General features: G+C 47.2%; 1 protein-coding gene across 6 annotated transcripts in view; it reads left to right on the top strand.

The window, feature by feature from the left end:
• RARB (retinoic acid receptor beta) overlaps window positions 1–19,532 on the top strand; it is a 595,561-nt gene that overhangs the window by 421,871 nt on the left and 154,158 nt on the right. Inside the window, exon 1 of one of the 6 annotated variants that reach the window (XM_059882388.1) lies at window positions 16,349–16,494. The exons of the other annotated variants lie outside the window; for them this stretch is intronic. The gene's annotated coding sequence lies outside the window, so the exon portion shown is untranslated. Of the gene's footprint in view, window positions 1–16,348; window positions 16,495–19,532 lie in introns of those variants that run through there. 6 annotated transcript variants of the gene reach the window in all.

Genomic DNA, 19,532 nt, shown 5'->3' with positions numbered 1-19,532 from the left:
TGTTCTACCTGTTTCTTTTGTTTGAAATCTAATTGTTGAATTACAGATTTTGAGGAGGCAGACGGGTGAGTTGACATGACTATCCGTGGGTCATGTAGGGCGTTGTGGGTAGATGCTGCCTGCATTCTGTGTGGCCCCCGTGGTGCAGTGAAGCTGGGCACTCTTCCTGCACGGCTTCCGCCGTCGCCTCGATCGTTTTCGTCTGCACAATGGATCCATGACGCTTACCTCGCAAACTCTGTCATTGTTGTTTAGTCGTCAGCCGTGCCCAGCTCTTTTTTCAGCCCTAAGGACTGTAACCCACCAGGCTTCTCTGTCCCTGGGATTTCCCAGGCAAGAGTATTGGAGTGGGTTCCCCTTTCCTTCTCCAGGGGATCTTCCTGACCCGAGGATTGAACCCGGGTCTCCTGCACTGGCAGGCAGATGCTTTACCAATGAGCCACCTGGATCGTGTCCCCTTAGCAACCTGGGAAGTCTTTGAGGTCAGATATGGTGTTCTTTACCTCTGTCTTCCCAGTACCATCGCAGGCTGTCAGCACAGCTAGCGTGGTGCCTGATCAGCACTCAGTTAACCATGGTTACGTCAGCGGATATAGGTGTTCAGGCACATAACCCCTTAAGGTCCCAGTTACCTGGTCTCTCCGGTAGGATTTTTTGCGAGGATTGGAGCCATCTGTAATTCTGTTTCTGACACAGAGATGACTGGCCACGTGAGGCTGTTGAGCACCTGAAATGTGGCCAGTGTGTCTGAGGAACTGAATTTTTTATTGTATTTAATTTTAGTTAAATTAACTTTCAGTAGCCACATGTGGCTAGTGGCTGCTGCATTGAATGGCACAGCCCTATAAACTCAGCTATTAATATTTTTTCAATATTTGTACTTTTCTTTATTTCCCTTTTCTTCAGCCTTGATTCACCTCTTCTATTGCTGTTCAAATAGCTCCAATTATCTCTTTATGTAGCCCGTAAATAGACTGCAGGAGAATGTAAACAGAATACTGGAGGGCTGTGATTTCAGTCAGTGTTCAACTTGTTTTCCTTCTGGGTGGCACTGTTTTTCCTGGGGCTTGCCAAAGACTTAGCGCTTATTTTGCTAATGCACACTTTGCAGAGCTCAGCCAAGACTTGCCCAGAATCCCTGTGGACTGGGCTTGAGTGCTGCTCCTTGCAGCAGTCTTGCCGAGGGAGAGGACGAGTTCTAATCTAGTCTAGCTCTGCACACCGGCGTGGGTTCCAAACGGACACCGTCTCTTCCAGCCTTTTCCAGCCGGTTTTAACTCTGCTTAAGCATGTTGAACTGCAGAGAGGCAGAGAGGAATAGTGGACTGTGCTCTGCCCTGTGGAAGCCTCGGTGTGTGTTCTAGACAGCGCGTGCTCTCTCTCAGGAGCGCCTCCTGCACGCGTCTGCGCTGCTCAGTAACCCGGTGCTGGGCACACAGGACGTCCTTGGGAGGTGTCTGAATACGGTTCAGGGAAGACGAACTGGAAACTCAGAACGTCTCAGGTGGCCTCTGCTTTCGTTTATTTGTATATTTGAGGGTCACTCAGAACACCTGAAGCAAACTTGAGGGGGTGTCTAGAACTTGGGAGAGCCACGTTGGCCGTGATGGCAAGCCCTCATAAACACGTCAGCTGGAAAACTGGCCTGCAAATATGAGAGTGGGGTGTCTCTGTGGGCTTCTGGCACTCACTCTGCTGTCTCTGGAACCGAATTTCTGATCGTCCTTCCCGTTCACCTTGCCAGTCCTGCCTCCCTTCCTTTTTCTGTTCATCCCTAGAAAGGGGGTGAAGAAATTAAATAGAAGACCAAGTCAACCATCAAGAAAAGCTGTTTAAAATTTTTCTTTTATTGAAATATAGTTGATTTACAAAGTTGGATTAATTTCTGCTGTACAGCAGAGTGACGTGTGTGTGTGTTGCTCAGTCATGTCTGACTCTTTGGGACCCCATGAACTGTAGCCCACCAGGCTCCTCTGTCCATGGGATTCTCCAGGCAAGCCCACTGGAGTGGGCTGCCATTTCCTCCTCCAGGAGATCTTCTTGACCCAGGGATCAAACCTGGGTCTCCTGAATCTACCTGCATTGGCAGGTGGGTTCTTTACCACTGTGCCGGCTGGGAAGCCGTGTGTGTGTGTGTGTGTGTGTGTGTGTGTGTGTGTGTGTGTGTGTATCTTTTTCCTATTCTCTTCCTTTACGGTATCACAGGATATTGGATGCAGTTCCCTGTACTAAACAGTGGGTCCTTGCTTTTTAATCCGTTCTATTAATATATACAGTGGTTTGCATCTGCTAATTCCAAACTCCCAATCCTTCCCTTCGCCACACCCCTCCCCCTTGGTAACTCAAGTCTGTCCCGCCAAGAGAAATTTCTGAACCAAGGTTTTTTTCCCCTTCGAATGGTTTCAGGTTGTGACTGACTTTTATTAAATAAGCACCATCATCATAGTTAATATTTATGAAGTGTGTGTTACCTGCATATTATGCCAAGAGCGTAAAATGAGTTCTGTCCCCTCATCCTCACAACAGCCTGAAGAGAAAGGCTCTGTTGTGGCTCCATTCTGCAGATGAGACTCCCCAGACAGAGGGGTTTGGGCACCTGGATCTATGAGGCAGGAGAGAGCGGGGTGCGGCCCCCCTCTTAGCATTGTGTGATGTCGGGGTTCCTTCCCTCTGCCAACTCGGCCAAGTAAACCCCCATTGTCTTTGCAGGGAGAGGGACGGAGCGAGGTTGCAAGTCTCAGAACCCACAGGATAATGAAAGGGTTTTCAAGTGAAAGCTGGAAACAATACATTTTTAACAAAATGGGCAGTTACTCTAATTGCTGTGCCCCTACTGTTCAATTCCTTTTTATGTCCTAATTCATTAAATTATGTGCACACACGGGCTTATCATTTACAGATGTATGCACTTTTAACGGGCTCATATGAAACAGATGTTTCACGAAAGGTAACCGAGAGCAAGTGATCTAAACCCTCCTTTAGTGGGTATCAAGTGAGTATTCTGGCCTGTCACCTGCAGAGTTTTCTGCTATTATTTTGAATTGCAGTGTCCAGCACAGGGAGGAGAATTTGGTCTGTCCCCTGGAGGAACAAATAAAAACATAACGACCCAAGAAACAGACATCTGCATCTCAAAATAAAAGAGGGTGTGTGCAGGTGACAGGCAGGCGGTATTCACATGTGGGCTCAGGTGGATAAGAATGAGCTTTACAAGCGGTTGGAGGAGAATAGACCCATTGCATTATGGTAGACTTTTTCTTTTTTACTTTTTAAGAGCCTTATTCTATCTTAATCATCACAGTCTTTGAATTCATAACTGAGCAATTATCATGCTCTTTTTTATCCAGATTTTATCAGTTAATTATTTTTATTTTTAAAAAAATATATATTTTGGCTGTACCGCATAACTTATATGGTCTCAGTTCCCCAGCCAGGAATGAACCCAGGGCCCCAGCAGTGACCTCGGAGTCCTAACCACTGGACCGCCAGGGAACTCCCTAATTCCTTATTTTTAGATGGATTGCTCCATCGCTGTTGTAACTGGCTGGAAAATGGACGTGCATCAGTGAACGTGATGTCAGATTACTGTCTCCCAGATTCTGAAAGAGTGAGGTGGGCTCTTTCCACAGGCCCTTCCTGGCTCCACGTAAGTCCCCTTTAGTTAATGATGACTGTAGAATGAGTTTCAGCTAGGTGTGCCTTAAAACCCAGCGCCTTACTCCCTTCCGAGGCTCCGTCTCCCTTGGGAGCTTTCCCGTGGCTGCAGGCGGGTGGTGCTGAGCTGGGCCCCTCTTGCGGCCGCAGGAGGCTGGATGCTCGCAGTGGGCTTCTCCATGCCCTGTCCAGGCCCTCCGCTGAGGCTTCTGGAGCAGCTGGAGGCTGTCCGAACCTCTCTTTTCACATGGCCTCCTGTGACGTGGGCTTCCTCACAGCGTGGGGCCCCTAAGCTCTTCACGTGGCTTCTCCCAGAATGAGCATTCCAGGAGATGCAGACAGAAGCCTCTCGGGATCTCGCCTCCTGTGTCACAGTGTTACTCTTGCCATATCCTTTTGATCAAAAAGAAATCAAAGTGGCAGCCCAGGTTAAAGGGGAAGGGCCCACCCAGCGACGTGACGCTCCCTGGAGGTGTGGGTCCCTGGGCAGGCCCTCTTTGGAAACCACCTACGTACTAACTAGAAAGAAATGCACACCTCTTTCAATACACAGTCACATGGCCTGATACATCCACAGTGCCCTGCACTGGAAGACATATGTCAGCAACCATTTATGTCAGGACTTATTCAGAGTGTTGGGGGAAAATAGTAATCACGCCTCAAAGTCCACAGTGAAATTTATTGTTTATGGATTGTCAGTTCTCTAAACAACAACAGCAAAAAGCTGGAGCAAAAAGATGGCTGAAACTATGTCATTTTGTACGTTCAGAGCTGGACACCGTCACAGGTGAAATATAAAATGGACCATGAAATATTAAGTGGCGTATCAGGTTTATTGCATATATGACCATGAGACTGCGTTTTATTTTGTCTTATGGAGCTCTAAAAAAAATCCATGTAATGGATTAAAGGTATTAAAACTCCCATATTCCGCCTGGCTCTAGGCCAGAGAACAGGGCATGATAAATAATCCCAATAGACAGAATATGTAGGAAGGAATTTTAAAATGTATTTTCGATAGACATATTGACCTCCCTAACTAATAAAAATGTATACATGAGGTTAGTTTTGAAGGAAATGTGCAGACCTCACACATTTACAGTGTGTATAAATACTGCATACACTATAGTGCTAGAATCCTTAAAATATTTCCCACATCTCTGTGACATATGGCTGTCATATTCTGTCTTTACTCTAGAAGCAAAGCATGGATTTTATATATTTTATTTACATGTGCATTTACTCTGGGAAGGAATAATTTTATTTAAAGCAGGAGCCAAATCTGGGCGGTAACCTATTTTGTAAATAAAGTTTTATTGGTACATGGCCCACCCCACTCATTTACTCACTTGCCTGCAGCTGCTCCCCAGCAAGCTGCAGAGCTGAGTGGCCGTGACAGAGACCATATGTCCCACACAGCCTGAGATACTTACTGTCTAGTCCTTTACAGAAAGAGTTTGCTAATCTTGTCTTAAAACATTAAAAAAAAAAAATTGTGGGACAGTTAGACTAGAAATGAGTGCCTTGTTTCTCGGTTATAATCATGTTAGGTGGATTCCGGAAGCCAGTTCTGGACCAAGCTGGTCCCCAGCTCCGTGATCTTGGCCAAGTCATTTAACTTCTGGAAGCTTCAGTTTCCTTCTGTGAATGAAAGTGGAAGTGAAGTCACTCAGTCCTGTCCGACTCTGTGCGACCGCATGGACTGTAGCCCACCATGCTCCTCCATCCATGGGATTGTCCATGCAAGAAGACTGCAGTGGGTTGCCATTTCCACATCTTCGCAACCCAGGAATCGCACCAGGGTCTCCTGCATTGCAGGTGGATTCTGTACCAACTGAGCTCTCAAGGAAGCCCCCTTCTGTGGATAATGGAGGTTAAAAATCTGATAATGATACTGATCTCTGCGCTTCTGTACACTTATGCCACGAGGGAGCAAGGGAGGCGATGTGATGAAAACCCCCCTGGGGTACTGTGTCACCAGGTGGGCTGCTGGCGGCTGACAGTGGCTGAAATGGCCATCATATATTCCATAGTGCACAGGATATTTCGGCAAGGATGTCTACGCAGACTTCATTCTTATGCTTATTTTTCCACCAACCTTTATTGGGCACCTGCTGTGTACTTTTAGTCACTGAGCATTCAAAGGCAAGGCAGCTGCAGCCTCTGTGTGCTGGTGACGTGCCCAGCCATGGCAGCCTCAGGGACCATCTTTGCTGTCTGGTATTTTTAGTTGTCCGTCTGCGTGGGCCAAGAACAGTGTCTCCTAACTTCTTTTTAATCCGGCATTTAGCACGATGTCTGGTCTTGCCGGTTGCTCAATATATACATGTCAGCACTTGGATGTTGCTGGCTCGTAATCACGGTCCCGTCCGTCTGCACACCTCCACCCCTGGTGGCCCATCCAAAGTGCTGGAACTTTCGGTTCAAGCAGTCGTGGAAGGCTCTCAAGCTGATTGAGATCGCCGTGGCAAGGAGGCGTTTGGGGAAGCTGTTCCGGGGTCTGTGCGCACGGATTGGGGTGATGCGCAGAGCTGGGTGGAAGCCACACCTGAGTGGGAGGGTGAGGAGGTCAGGCTGGCACGGTGCTCCGCTCCTCTTAGCCTAGGGAGGACCACATGAGGAGGGATGAGTGTTCTGAGCAGGGCGATGGAAGGAAGGGGCAGCATCAAGACTCCTGTTGATGTTTTAATTGGAGCAGTTGCTTTACAACTTTGTGTTGGTTTCAGCTGCACAACAGCATAAATCAGCTGTAAGTATCGTTGTTGCTGTTCAGTGGCTCAGTCGTGTCAGACTCTTTGCCACCCTGTGGATGGCAGCACGCCAGGCTCCCCTGTTCTTCACTTTCTCCCGGAGCTTGCTCAGACTCATGTCCATGGAGTTGCTGATGCCAGCCAGCCATCTCGTCCTCTGCCGCCCTCTTCTCCTTTTGCCTTCAATCTTTGCCAGCATCAGGGCCAGCAAATACATATTTCTATAGATAAAAGAAATATGCCCTCCCCGGGGAGCCTGCTCCCCTATCCCACCCCCAGGCCGTCACAGCGCACCGGGCTGAGCCTCCCTTGCTCCACAGCGGCTTCCCGCAGCTCTTTCACACCTGGTTGTGTATATGTGGATGCTACTCTCTGAATCTGTCCCACCCTCTCCTGCCCCCGCTGCATCCGCACGTCCATTCTCGATGTCTGTGTCTCTCTCCTGCCCTGCGGATACGTTCATCTGTACCATTTTCCTGGATTCCATAGATGTGCGTTAACAGGCACTATCTGTTCTTAGCATATCAAGACTTGCGATGATGTGGAGAAGGGTGATGGGAGGTGAAGACTGTTGAGGTTGATCAGCACAGGCACGAGCCCCTGATCCTGGAACGATGGTAACTCTGCTTGAAGGGCCGTGGACAGGCGCTGGGCCCAGTCCTTCACTGTGATTCATCGTTGAATGTGCACGGTGATCTGGTGAGGGCTATGAAGTTTTTGCAAGAAGTGGAGACTCAGAGACATTAAGGAACTTCCCAAAGTCACACAGCTAGAGTTAGGATTTGAACCCAGACCAGCAGGCTTCAGAGTTCACATTTCTAGCCACATGCCTCAGCTTGTCTGTCAAGATGGAAAGTTCCCCGAAGAAAGGAATGTCCCCAAAGACCTGAGCCTTGAGGCCTTCTCACAGCTGGTGAAAGTTTCTTTGAATTATTTTTTCAAGTTTTCCGTAGCAATCTCTTCTTCTTTTTTTAAAAAGCTTTACTGAGATTAAATTTACATATCATTCAGTTCAGGCTTTTAAAGTATACAATTAGTGGGTTGTAATATATTCACAGAGTTGTGCAACTACCACCACTATCTAATTTTAGAACACTTACATCATCTTGAAAAGAAAATCATAGTGGTTCATTTTATGTGTCAACTTGCCTGGGGTGCCGTGGGGTGCCCAGATACTTGGTCAAACATTATTCTGAGTGTTTCTGTGAAGGTGGGTTTTCTTGGTCTCTCTTTTTTTTTATTTTATATGGCAGTATAGTTGATTTCGGAGAAGGCACTGGCACCCCACTCCAGTACTCTTGCCTGGAAAATCCCATGGACAGAGGAGCCTGGAAGGCTGCAGTCCATGGGGTCGCTAAGAGTCGGACACGACTGAGCGACTTCACTTTCACTTTTCACTTTTCACTTTTCATGCATTGGAGAAGGAAATGGCAACCCACTCCAGTGTTCTTGCCTGGAGAATCCCAGGGACGGGGGAGCCTGGTGGGCTGCCGTCCATGGGGTCGCACAGAGTCGGACACGACTGACGCGACGCAGCATAGTTGGTTTACAATGTTGTGTTAGTTTCACATAGACAGCAAAGTGATTCAGTTACACATACATCCATTCTTTTTCAGATTCTTTTCCCATATAGGTTGTTAAAGAATATTGAGTAGAGTTCCCTGAGCTCTACAGTAGGTCCTTGTTGGTAATCTATTTAATATACAGTAATTGTGTGCTCAGTCACTTTAGTCATGTCTGACTCTTTGCACTCCTATGGACTGTAGCCCGCCAGGCTCCTCTGTCCATGAGATTATCCAGACAAGAACACTGGAGTGGGTGGCTGTGCCCTCCTCCAGGGGAGCTTCCCAGCCCAGGGACTGAATCCGTGTCTCTCCTGTCTCCTGCACTGGCCGGTGGATTCTTTACCACTAGCGCCACCTGGGCTGCATACAGTACTGTTTGTGTGTTAATCCCAAACTTCTGATTCATCTCTCCACACCACATTTCCCGCTTTGGTGACCATAAGTTTGTTTAGCAATTTCTTTTTTTTTTTTTTTTACTGTTTATTTGTTTATTCAGCTGTCAGGATCTTCATGACATTTTGCGGGATCTTTCCTTATAGCACAGCACTCTCTCTGTGGCGCATGGGTTCCAGACCACGGGGGTTCCAGAGCACGGGGGTTCCAGAGCCGGGTTAGGGTTAGTGGATTCCAGAGCACGGGGGTTCCAGAGTGCCGCGCGTGGGTTCCAGAGCACGGCGAGGGGGTTCCAGAGTGCGTGGGTTCCAGAGCGTGGCGAAGGGGTTCCAGAGCGCAGAGGTTCCAGGGTGCATGGGGTTCCAGAGCGCACCAGCTCAGCAGTTGCGCTGTGTGGGCTTACTTGCTCCTCTGCACATGGGATCTTCCTGGACCAGGGATCGAGCCCATGTTGCCTCCGTTGCAAGGTGGATTCTCAACCCCTGAACCACCGCAGAAGCCCCAGCAATTTTCTTTTTTAAGAACTCAAACGAAAGCACTTTGACGCCCTTGTCCCTCTCACATGAAGAAACAGTGAGAAATCACTGTTAGGGAAGAAGAAAAATCAGCCATGTTAGAGCATCTCTCTAATCTGAACACACCATGTAGAAACATAAGAATCTTTGAAAATGAAATCTCCCCCAGTGCGTCCCTTGGAGCAGATGTGTGTCACCATCTCCCTCGCTAGCTCAGTCATCGGGTTCCTCCACTAGAAGCTTTGCGGGTGTTTCCGGTCGCCCCCTACGCCCTGGCCTTCCCGGAAGACCCGCCCCTCCTGAAGGCATCCCGAACCTGCAGACAGGGACAGCAGAGCCATCACACAGCCTCGGGTTTCCCTCTTGTGCCAGATACATCCTGGCTAAGGAGGTGGAAGTGGTCCACTGGCAAGAAAGGGAGCAACCGCCCAGGGAGGGGTCGGGATCCCTCCTCTCCCCTCCCCAGCAGAGCCCCCAGGCGGGGGGTGGGCGAGCCACGTGTGGCCTGAGTTGCACGCAGAGTCGCCCGCCCTCGGACCCTCGTCTTGTATATTCTCGGCAGGGAAGGTGAGGGAGGTGTTCCCGCCTGCTCTGTGCATGCCTCCTGACCCCGGGGTTTGCTTCTAGGGGACTTTCCTACCGCACTGCTTTGACTGGAAAGGAGCAAGCGCATTCTTGCTCCCCCTTTGGCTTCTTTCTGTTTTAGTTTTCCAGTTTTACTTTTAGTCCTTAGGCGTGGGTCTGCTTGACATGGTCTGTATTTTCTCAAACTTGCTGCCAGGGTCTCTGCCAGCCTCCGGCCAAAGAAGCTCTGCAGGATCACAAGACAGGATGTCAGTGTCCTGTCCTCGCCCCGCACCGGGGTCACACCCGTTCTCTTGAACCCAAATCACGTGCCTGCCAATTCCTGCTTATCCGCTCCCTACTGTGTGACCTCGAGCAAGTTCCCGCACTAGTCCTCACCTCCAGTGTCTTGACAGGAAGTATTTTTTAGAAATAATGACGAGCTCACTCATAGACCCATTATGGGGGTCAAATGAATTAATACATGTCAAACGCTTACAACAGGATGGGGGTGGTGCCTAGCCCTGCGTACGTGCTCCGTGAGCGTCGCTGTTAATATCGCCCTATCATACTTGTTTGCCGGGATGAGTTTCCTGTCGTCTAAGGTGTTGGTCACATTAAGACATGGCTTGCCTACCTGCTCCCAGATACTCCAACAAAGACTCAAATGTCATGTTCTGTTGTTTACCTGGTGTGAGCCCAGCGGTGTGCTATGCATGCTTGTCATCCCCATTTCCCAGATTAGGAAACTGAGGCCCAGGAAGCTGACCTGACCTTCATTTGTACCATTTCTTTCTTTCTTTCTTTTTTTTTAGATTCCACATGTAAACGCTGCTAAGAGGCAGCGTCAGGAACTGGGCCCCTGCCTCTGTCTCCCTGGCTGCAGGAAATTATTTTTTTTTTGTCCTAAAGTTCGTCCCACAAGGAGTTTCCTTACCTTTGAGCAGGGTTCTTCAACCTCAGCTTATTTCTAATCTGGACCAGACAGTTCGTCGCTGTATGGGGGGTGGGGGAGGGCTGTCCTGTGCACTGTGGGATGTTTGTTATTTGCTCTTATTTATTTGACTGTTCTGGGTCTTAGTTGCAGCACGTAGGATCTTTGTTGACACATGTGGGATCTAGTTCTGTGACCAGGGATCGAACCCCGGCCCCCTGCATTGGGAGCTTGGAGTGTCAGCCGCTGGACCACCAGGAAAGCCCTGTATAGTTGATTTACACTCTTGTGTTAGTTTCAGGTATACAGCAAAGTGAGTCAGTTTTTTTTTATATATATATATATATATATATATATATATATATATATATATAAAGTGGATATGTGTTTTTTAGATTTTTCCCATGTAGATCATTACAGAGTTTTGCATAGAAGTGACCTGTGTTAACTATTGGTTATCTATTTTATATATAGTGGTGTGCATACGTCACCCCAGTCTCCCAGTGCATCCCAGCTCCCTCCCTTCCTCCTTGGTAACCATTAAGTCTTGTTTTCCACGTTTGAGATTCTAGCTCTGTTTTGTAAGTAGAGTCATTCGCACCACTTGGTTTAGGCCCCACATATAAGCGGCACTGCCTGGCACTTGTCTTTCTCTGACTTACCTCACTCACGAATGATAATCCCAAGCTCCATCATATTGCCGCTTGTGTGCCTACTAAGTCACTTCAGTTGTGTCCATTCCTTTCTCCGGGGGATCTTCCCAACCCTGAGAGTATGTGTGCAACTTGCCTGGCACAATGTTCAGTAAGTGATGGTCAACCCAGACCTCCCCATCCGTCCACTTTTCCCTGGGACTGAACCCTCATCTCTTACATCTCCTTCATTGGCAGGTGGATTCTTTACCACTAGCACCCCCTGCTGCAAATAGCACTGTTTCATTTTTTATGGCCGACTAATATTCCATTATATATATACATGTGCCACATCTTTATCCATTCCTCTATGGGCATTTAGGTTGCTTCCGTTTCTTGGTTTTCGTGAAGAATGCTTCTGTGAACACTGGGGTACATTGTGGGATGTTTGGTAGCATCCTTGGCCTGTGATCAATAAATGCCTGTAGTTGCCCCCAGTTATGGCAGCCAGAATCTCTCCAGACCTTGCCAACTATCTCTTGCTGCTGCTGCTGATGCTGCTAAGTCGCTTCAGTTGTGTCTGACTCTGTGCGACCCCATAGACGGCAGCCCACCAGGCTCCCCCGTCCCTGGGATTCTCCAGGCAAGAACACTGGAGTGGGTTGCCATTTCCTTCTCCAATGCATGAAAGTGAAAAGTTAAAGTGAAGTCACTCAGTCGTGTCCAACTCTTAGCGACCCCATGGACTGCAGCCCACCAGGCTCCTCTGTCCATGGGATTTTCCAGGCAAGAGTACTGGACTGGGGCGCCATTGCCTTCTCCGAACTATCTCTTAGGGGGCAAAAATCAGTGTTAGTTAAGATCCACTGTTCAATGTTTAAAAAGTTGGAGGGAAAAGTGGACGGATGGGGAGGTCTGGGTTGACCATCACTTACTGAACACTGTGCTGGGCAAGTTGCAAACATACTGTCTCTTTCACCAGCAGAAATTTTAGGATTATCTGCAGTGTCCAAGAGGACACTGGGGTAAGAGAAGGAAAGAAAACTCTCTGGCCACTAAAGTAATCAGGGGCAGAAGAGGGATCCCAGCCAGGCGGTTCTGGCAGCAAAGCCCATGACCTTCCCATCACTTCCTCAAAGGGTTTTCAGCAGGTTCAGGGCATTTTAGTTCTTTTTAGGAAACAAGAAAACCCAGATGATGAGGATTGAATTGGTTTCTAAGTTATTTTGAAGCCACTAATATGAGTGTATACCTGTAAAATAACAAGAAAATATAACAAAACGACACTTCTTTGCAGCAAATGGTGACCCAGTAAGTACAGCATTACTTTGTTGCAAAAGAGGGGTTGGCTACATTCTAGTGTCTTTACCCTTGAACTTACTCAGAGCTGGGAAGAGTGGCAAAAATTTCCATGTGACAAAATGTACTCTTTTAAAACTATTCCCCTAAAGTATCCTCCCCTCATTACTTTTCTGTAAGGCTGGTATCAGTGTGATTTTCAAATATATTTATGGGATATAAGCAAAGAATTGTATATCTAAGATGATATACATTTTAATGCTCTTGTTTTAATTCACTGTGGGTGTAAGAAATTTGAGCAGATAATAGAATGTCATTTGTTAGTGTAATAATTGCTTTTTAAGAATTATGGGAATCCTGATTGGAAGTAGAATATAAGACTGAATCATTTGGTGTGGAGATTAACTCTTCAGGGACCTTCCTCTTGCGATGCAATTAGCTTCATCCGTACTGGACTCCAGAGACTGGGTCTAGCGTTTGTTGCGTTAACGCCTTCCATTTCTGATGCCTCTCTGCTCACATCATTAATAAGTAGTTAGATGTGTCGGGCCGTTAAGTGATTTTAAGAGAGAATTTATTTGAACCTGTCACAAGCTATCTTAGTCTGTCCTGGAAAATAGTGATCTAAAGCATCGTCTGTTACAAACGTCACCTAAAACAACCTAGGAGATAATTTTTGACTATGTTCCTTGAAGCAAGAAAGCATATTATAAAAATGAAATGTAGGTGTTGAATGTGTCATAGTCCCTTAGGAAAATACGACAGCGCTTCCCATGGTAAAAGTCAGTCCCAGGAATAATTTCTGCTGCTGGCCAAGAGCCCAGGCAGGTGTAGCTGCAGTACAGGAACATCAGTGGATCCTCCGCCCATCTCTCTCGATAAGGCCTAGACTATCTTGTCAAATTTAACCATGTCTTGATTCAAGTCAGTGTTTGGAAAATTATAAACATCGATTAAAAGAAAAGGAGGTACCCAACCTGCAGTTCTCCAATGCCAGTAAATAGGCCCTAGCACATCACACCTAGCGATGTTCCTAGCAGAGGAAGGAGATGGGTTAAAAACCTTTAAAAGCTGTGGGTTTGAGTGAAACAAAGAGTAATAAGGAGACTTCCCCCGAGGCCCAGTGGTTAAGACCTCGCCTTCCAATGCAGGGCCTGTGGGTTCCATCCCTGCTTCGCGAGCTAAGCCTCCTGCTCAAAAACACCAAAACATAAAACAGAAGCAATATTATAACAAATTCTATAAAGACTTTAAACATGGTCCACTTAAAAAAAAATCTTAAAAAAAGAGTATCTATTCAGCCAGTTAAATCTCTTGTAAAACTAATAGTCTTTGTGTTTAAATTTCTGAGATGCTAAGGCGCCTACTTCGGGGGCCCTCCCTTCCCTTTCCCCGGGGGCTGGAGGTGGAGTCAGTGCGGTTCTGCCTTAGTTTCAGACTAGGAGGCAGCCCTGGGCGCTTAGTATGTGCTCAGTAAATGGTGGGTGCTGTTAGTTCAGCTCTCCAACTCTGACCCCCATCCGCCAACTAAAACCCACTGCCTAAATTCCGTGGGAGAAGATGCAGGCTTCTGGTGAGCATAAACACACTGGCAGCCTGGAGATCTGAATAATGTACTAACTGCCCAAGGAGGGGAGGGTTCGGGGCGGCCCTGAGCAAAGGGGAAGCCGGCACAGTCCCCGTGCCAAATTGACTCAGCAGATTGTTTGGGATTCCGGAGAGGTTAGGACAGTAACAAGGCATTTTTATGTCCGGGTGTCTCCGATGTTGCTGCTGGGCCTGGGAATTATCTGGGGCTTTTGTTAACATGCCTGTTTGGATTCGGCAGGCACTTCTGGGGCGGGGCTGGCGGGGCGCGCGGGAGTCTCGCCTTCCACCGGGGTCCCAGGTGGTGCCGAGGCAGGGGCCGCAGCTTGGAAGGCCATCCTTCCTCTAAGGGCTTGAAAATCAAAGTCCTCCCCGCCGCTCTGGTCCCCTGCCTGTGCTCAGCACCTGTTGCCCGCGCGGTGAGAATAGCAGGGGTTCTCAGAGCGCCAGCCCCAGCCCTGGGCTAGCATCCCGGGCGACCCGGGCAAGCACACACTCCCTCAGGGTCACGGGCAGGTTACTGAGTCAAGACTGCCGGAGCCCGCCCCGGCGTCCCCCCCGCCCCGACCTCCCCTCCCCTTCCCCAGACCCGGGACTGATCTCGGAGCTGCTTAGGGATAACAAAGCCAGCAGAGGAGCGAGGCAAGACCGTTCCAAACCCGAGGTTTTTTTCTTTGGCAATCACCTAATTTTCAAATGCGATTCACAGATTTGAAAAATCCCCCGAGTGTGGAAACAAACCGCTTTTCCTGAAAGATGATTAAAAGCAGACCCCGCCCCCACCCCCACTGGAAAATTAAATGAGCGGCCGCACCGAGGTCCCCCGCGCTCACGTGTAAAGACTATTTTAATAGAAGGGCCGCGTGCGCGCGCGCGCATGCGTACGCGCCCGCAGCGCAGAATCTGGTTCTAATTACTTGTACTTTGGTTGAACTTTGGCGTTTCCTTTGACTTTCTCCCTAATGTATGTGAGCTGTGGGCCTTGCGATCCTGCAGTGCATCCACAGAAAAAGGAGGGGGGAAAATCCAGACCGGCTCTCTTCGGTGCCAACAAAAATGAAACCCAACTGAATGTTTTGACCAAATGCAACACTTTGCGCTTCTCCCTTAATTAGCTGAAACATCTCCCTCCCACCGGGTCCCGGAGCTCGAAATTCCCCGGGGGCCATGCAGGAAATGCCTTTTGCTTTACAACTCCGTTCTTTTTCTTTTAAGGCTCGGCTGCCCAGAGAGTGCATTAAAATGCTGTCTTAATCATCGAAGGTTCTAGTAAAAAAGGCAAGACTTTCATGACGCGGGATGCCTGCCCCGCCCGCGTCTAATTAGGCCCAAGTAAAACCCTGAAGTCTGTCAACATGGCTTACCCAGCTGTAAATTAATTCTCACAAAGAAAAAAAACCAAAGAAAAACAGTATACTGGGCCTTCTCTTAAAAATGTTATCTGCTACTTAATCTAACCTTTAGAAGAATGCCAAGCATGTTAGGAATTGTGAAGGGAGCTATTGTTAGAAGCTTTTTGTGTGTTTAAATGACACTCAGGTGTGTTGTAACAACAAGGACATTTATACTGTGTTTTCTCAGGTGAGTTAAGTTATAAGCACCAAGTCCTCTTAACATGCAATCGCATTATTATTTATTTATTTATTTTTTGCCCCCCCCCCTTTTTTGGAATAAATTAAACCTCCAGAGTTGTGACAGTGTTTAAGAAAGCTGTGACACTTGGGAGTGCTGATATTCTGCTTTTGTGCAGAATCTGGTCGGTGGAGACTTCGTTTAGTTTGCTTTTGTTTTGTCTGCAGACAACCTCGGAGTTTGGAGTCCTTCAGAGCTGTGCTTCTCACAGTGCCAGCTTCAGTCCCTTGCCAGTCCTGGAAGAAAGGGGCAGCAAGAGCAGATGTTTAGAAATTTGTCCAGCAATTTGACAGAGTAATTTTATGTCTAGAAGAAAAGCGTTTTTTTCCCTCTTTTTAACTTGTAGCTTGTGTTTTGAGCATCTTTTCTGAAATTCCTTTTTTCCTGGAGATTTCATTTTGTATCTTTTTCCCCCTCGAGATTTGCTTTTATTACTATCAATCTATGATGAAAAAAAAAAGAAATAGTCCTTTACCATAGATAGTCTGAAAATCACTCATTTAAAGCAAAAGCCTTCCTCACCCCCAGCGCCCGCCCCCCCCCCCCCCCCCCCCCCCCCCCCCCCCCGCGAAGTCTGCTGCTGATCGTGGTCCAGACACACCTGGAGGAGAGTTAGTGTGAAGGCAATCAAGACTTGGATGGCTTTTCTGCAAGGAAGGTGCCTCTAGCTTTGTTTGCCCGAGTGACAGCCGCCTCTGCGTGGCGGGGACGGAGAGGTTTAGCATATGAGCTAGAAGCTTCCGTCAGTGCAGGTATGGATCGGCTGTCTCCTTTGGCAGCCTGGAGAAGGCCCCTGAACACCTCTGGTGCTGAGTCTGCTCTGGGCAGGGCCCCGTGGAGCCCAACATCCACCTCGCCAGAGCACAGAGCTTCCTGCTTGGCGGTTTCCTGACGGCTGGTCTGGCGCGCAGTTAGGCTGCTGTTGTTGGAGAGGCAGCCACCTTGAGCCAAAACTGAACAGGACAATAGGTAAGCAGGGGAATAAAGAAAAAGTGGTCCGGATGAGTCCTCAAAGGCTGCTTTTCCCCAAACTGAAATTGCCACAGGAGGGCTGGAGTGCCATTGTTTTATTGAATGACACCAGCCTCCACCCCCCCCCCCCACCCAGGGAAGTCTAAAAACTGCGTTCTTTGGCCTGCCTGACATCGCTGAATGAGCTAATACCCGACACGTTGTCTGCTGAGCCTGCAGAGTTTTTGAGCAAAAATTTTATCATTCCATAGACTGATTGTGCTTGCTCGGAATAAGGAACAGAATGTTTGAGGCCTCTCAAGGGCATTTGATGAATCTAACTCTCATTTAAAGGGACTAATAGATTATTGATTTAAGCAGGATGACAGGGAGCAGATCAATGGCCAGGCACTCTGTAGCTGTCTTAAACACCAGAACTGAAGGGAGCTGTGGGCTGCCCACCTGGCTTGTTCCCCACTGTCTTCATTGGGGTCGAAATAAACGGGGATCACGGGGAAGGGGAGCACTAATAAAAGTTGGCCAAAGTTATGTTTTTGCTGTGTTACCGAAAAAGCCAGAGAGTGCCTTGAAGTTCAGATCTGCTTTTATATTGATGCCATATCCTCGTTGTAATTCTGGAGCTCGTGATGGCTTGTTTGCTTAAAGCCAGCTTTGGCAGTCTCACGGCACCACTGAGATTCCCACGGAAGAAGTGAGAGACCAGCGTTTATCCAGTTTGAGGGGATGTTCGACTATATACAGTCAATTAATTCTTTACCACCGATGGGAAACTTTTTCCAAAGATCACTGTTTCTTGCTTCATAAAAGTCTTTTCTATTTATGTTTGTGTGGGGTGCACGCATGGCACGTGTAGGATTCACATTGCAAACCACAACAAAATCAATTCTTTCTTCCAAACAGCCTGGTCACCTCCTCTGGAAGACTCCCATGATTTTTCTGAGCTGAATAAGGCTTATATAGCCCTCTCTGATATGTTATTTATCCGTGGTTCCCAAACTGCTGCAATTTGGATTCACCTGGGAATATTTTTTAAAAAGCGCTGATGCCTGGCTCCCACTCCCAGGCATTCTGGCGTAATCAGTCATAGATACAGCCTAAGCATTAGGAAGTTTTAAAGCTCCCCAGGTAGTTCTAATATACAGCCAAGTTTGAGAACCACTGTATTATATTTTTAATTGTTAGTTTACTCTTCATTGGGCCAAACTTAAGGGATTACACCATGTACCGTCCGTAGCATATAACATACGCTTGGCATGTTACAGCCACTCAGGGAATTAAACAATTAAGCACATGAGCATCCGTTGTACAAATATGGGAAAGTTCATAGCACTGCGGGTGAAATCACCACAGCCTTAGAAGTCCACAGCATTCACTATTGATTGCTTCCAAATAGAACATTTTCATCTGTACAACTATTCAGAAAAAGTCTTCTGATGCAGTCTTTGGTTATAAGTGACTCCCCTCCCCTGGAAAGGCTTTTATGGGCGTTTTATAACATGTCTCAGGATTTTGAGGCCTCTCCCCTTTCAGGTGCTTTGGCAAAGTTGCGTGGGATTAGATCGCCTGCAGTTGTTTCCTCTCTTTGGGAGGGAGGGATGCTGGACGCTCTCAACACATGAATTCGAAGCAGCGTATTTATGGAAATTACACCCACTTCTAAAATTTAGGAGGCAGCTCTGACAGCTGAGTCCAGCCCTAACAAGACTCTATTTACAACTTTGCTAAACTGAGCCAGATTAGCTGTTCTACACGGGCCAGTGGGACGTTAAAACACACTCTCCCCACCCTGCACGCAACTCAGGACCAACTGTGGTTGTGACGACCCAGCTTGGGCCCTGGAGGGGAACTAAAGACACACAGATAAAACCCATCAGAAACTTCTGGAAGGCGTTTAGGGGCAGACTCACTTACATTGATAGCTAGGAGTATAAGTTGACACAGCCCCTCTGGAAATAACAAAATAACCATACCTTTCGAATTAATGATTCTACTTCTGAGAATTTATCCTAAGGACATAGTCAGAGATGTGCTGAGATTAGCTACAAAGATACTCATCATGATGGAATGTTTTGTGGGAAAGAGTATTTATTGACAAGGAAACAAACTCATGACACAGTAAGTTAAACAAAGTTGCAAACAGAATCTACAGTATAATTCAAATTTGTAAAATGAACGAAAAACATTTACATTCACGGTAAAATGTTTTGTAGGACAGATGCCGAGATAACAATAATTTTCTCCGAGTAAAAGGACTGTGGGTAATTCTGTATGGGTTTGTTTTCTTAGATTTTTTTTTTCCAGGGCTCCAGAAGCTTTTAATTTTTTAACTTCTCTGAAATCAGGCTGTCTCTCACAAGCACTCTTGGATCATAATTTAATTGGCAGTACTCTGTCTTTCTTAAATGATAATGTAGAATAACTATGCATTTTATAATCAAGGGTAACTCAGAATCAGTGACACCCAGTAATAACAACGGCAGTAGCGGCATCTTGGGTTTTTTAAAAATTGAAATATAGTTCATGGGCCAATATTGTATAAGTTACAGATGTACACTATAGTAATTCACAATTTTTAAAGTTTATGTTCCATTTATAGTTATAAAATATTGCCTCTATTCCCCATGTCGTATCCTTATTGTTGTTGTTGAGTTGCTAAGACATGTGCGATTCTTTGTGACCCCATGGACTGTACCCCTCCAGAGTTCCCTGTCCATGGGATTTCCCAGGCAAGAATCCTGGAGTGGGTTGCCATTTTCTTCTCCAGGGGATCTTTCCTAATCCTGAGATCAGACCCGCGTCTCCTGCGTTGCAGGTTGATTCTTTGCCACTGAGCCACCAGGGAATCTCCTTGTATCCTTGCAGCTTATTCTGTATTGTTTCCCTAGATTTTAGCAAACAGTGGTATATCATTTTGTACCGCTTTCTTGTTGATGCTGTTCTGACTCATTTGCTTTCAATGAAGCTGATTAGCTTAGTGTGAGGCATCCTTTTGCATCTGTAGCTTGATAGCTGATCTGATGAGCTTTTGTGACATC

This window comes from Bos taurus, chromosome 27 (assembly GCF_002263795.3).
Source record: "Bos taurus isolate L1 Dominette 01449 registration number 42190680 breed Hereford chromosome 27, ARS-UCD2.0, whole genome shotgun sequence".
NCBI classification, from domain to species: Eukaryota; Metazoa; Chordata; class Mammalia; order Artiodactyla; family Bovidae; genus Bos; species Bos taurus.
Note: the sequence above shows the minus strand (reverse complement) of the source record. Positions and strands in the feature narration are given on the sequence as shown.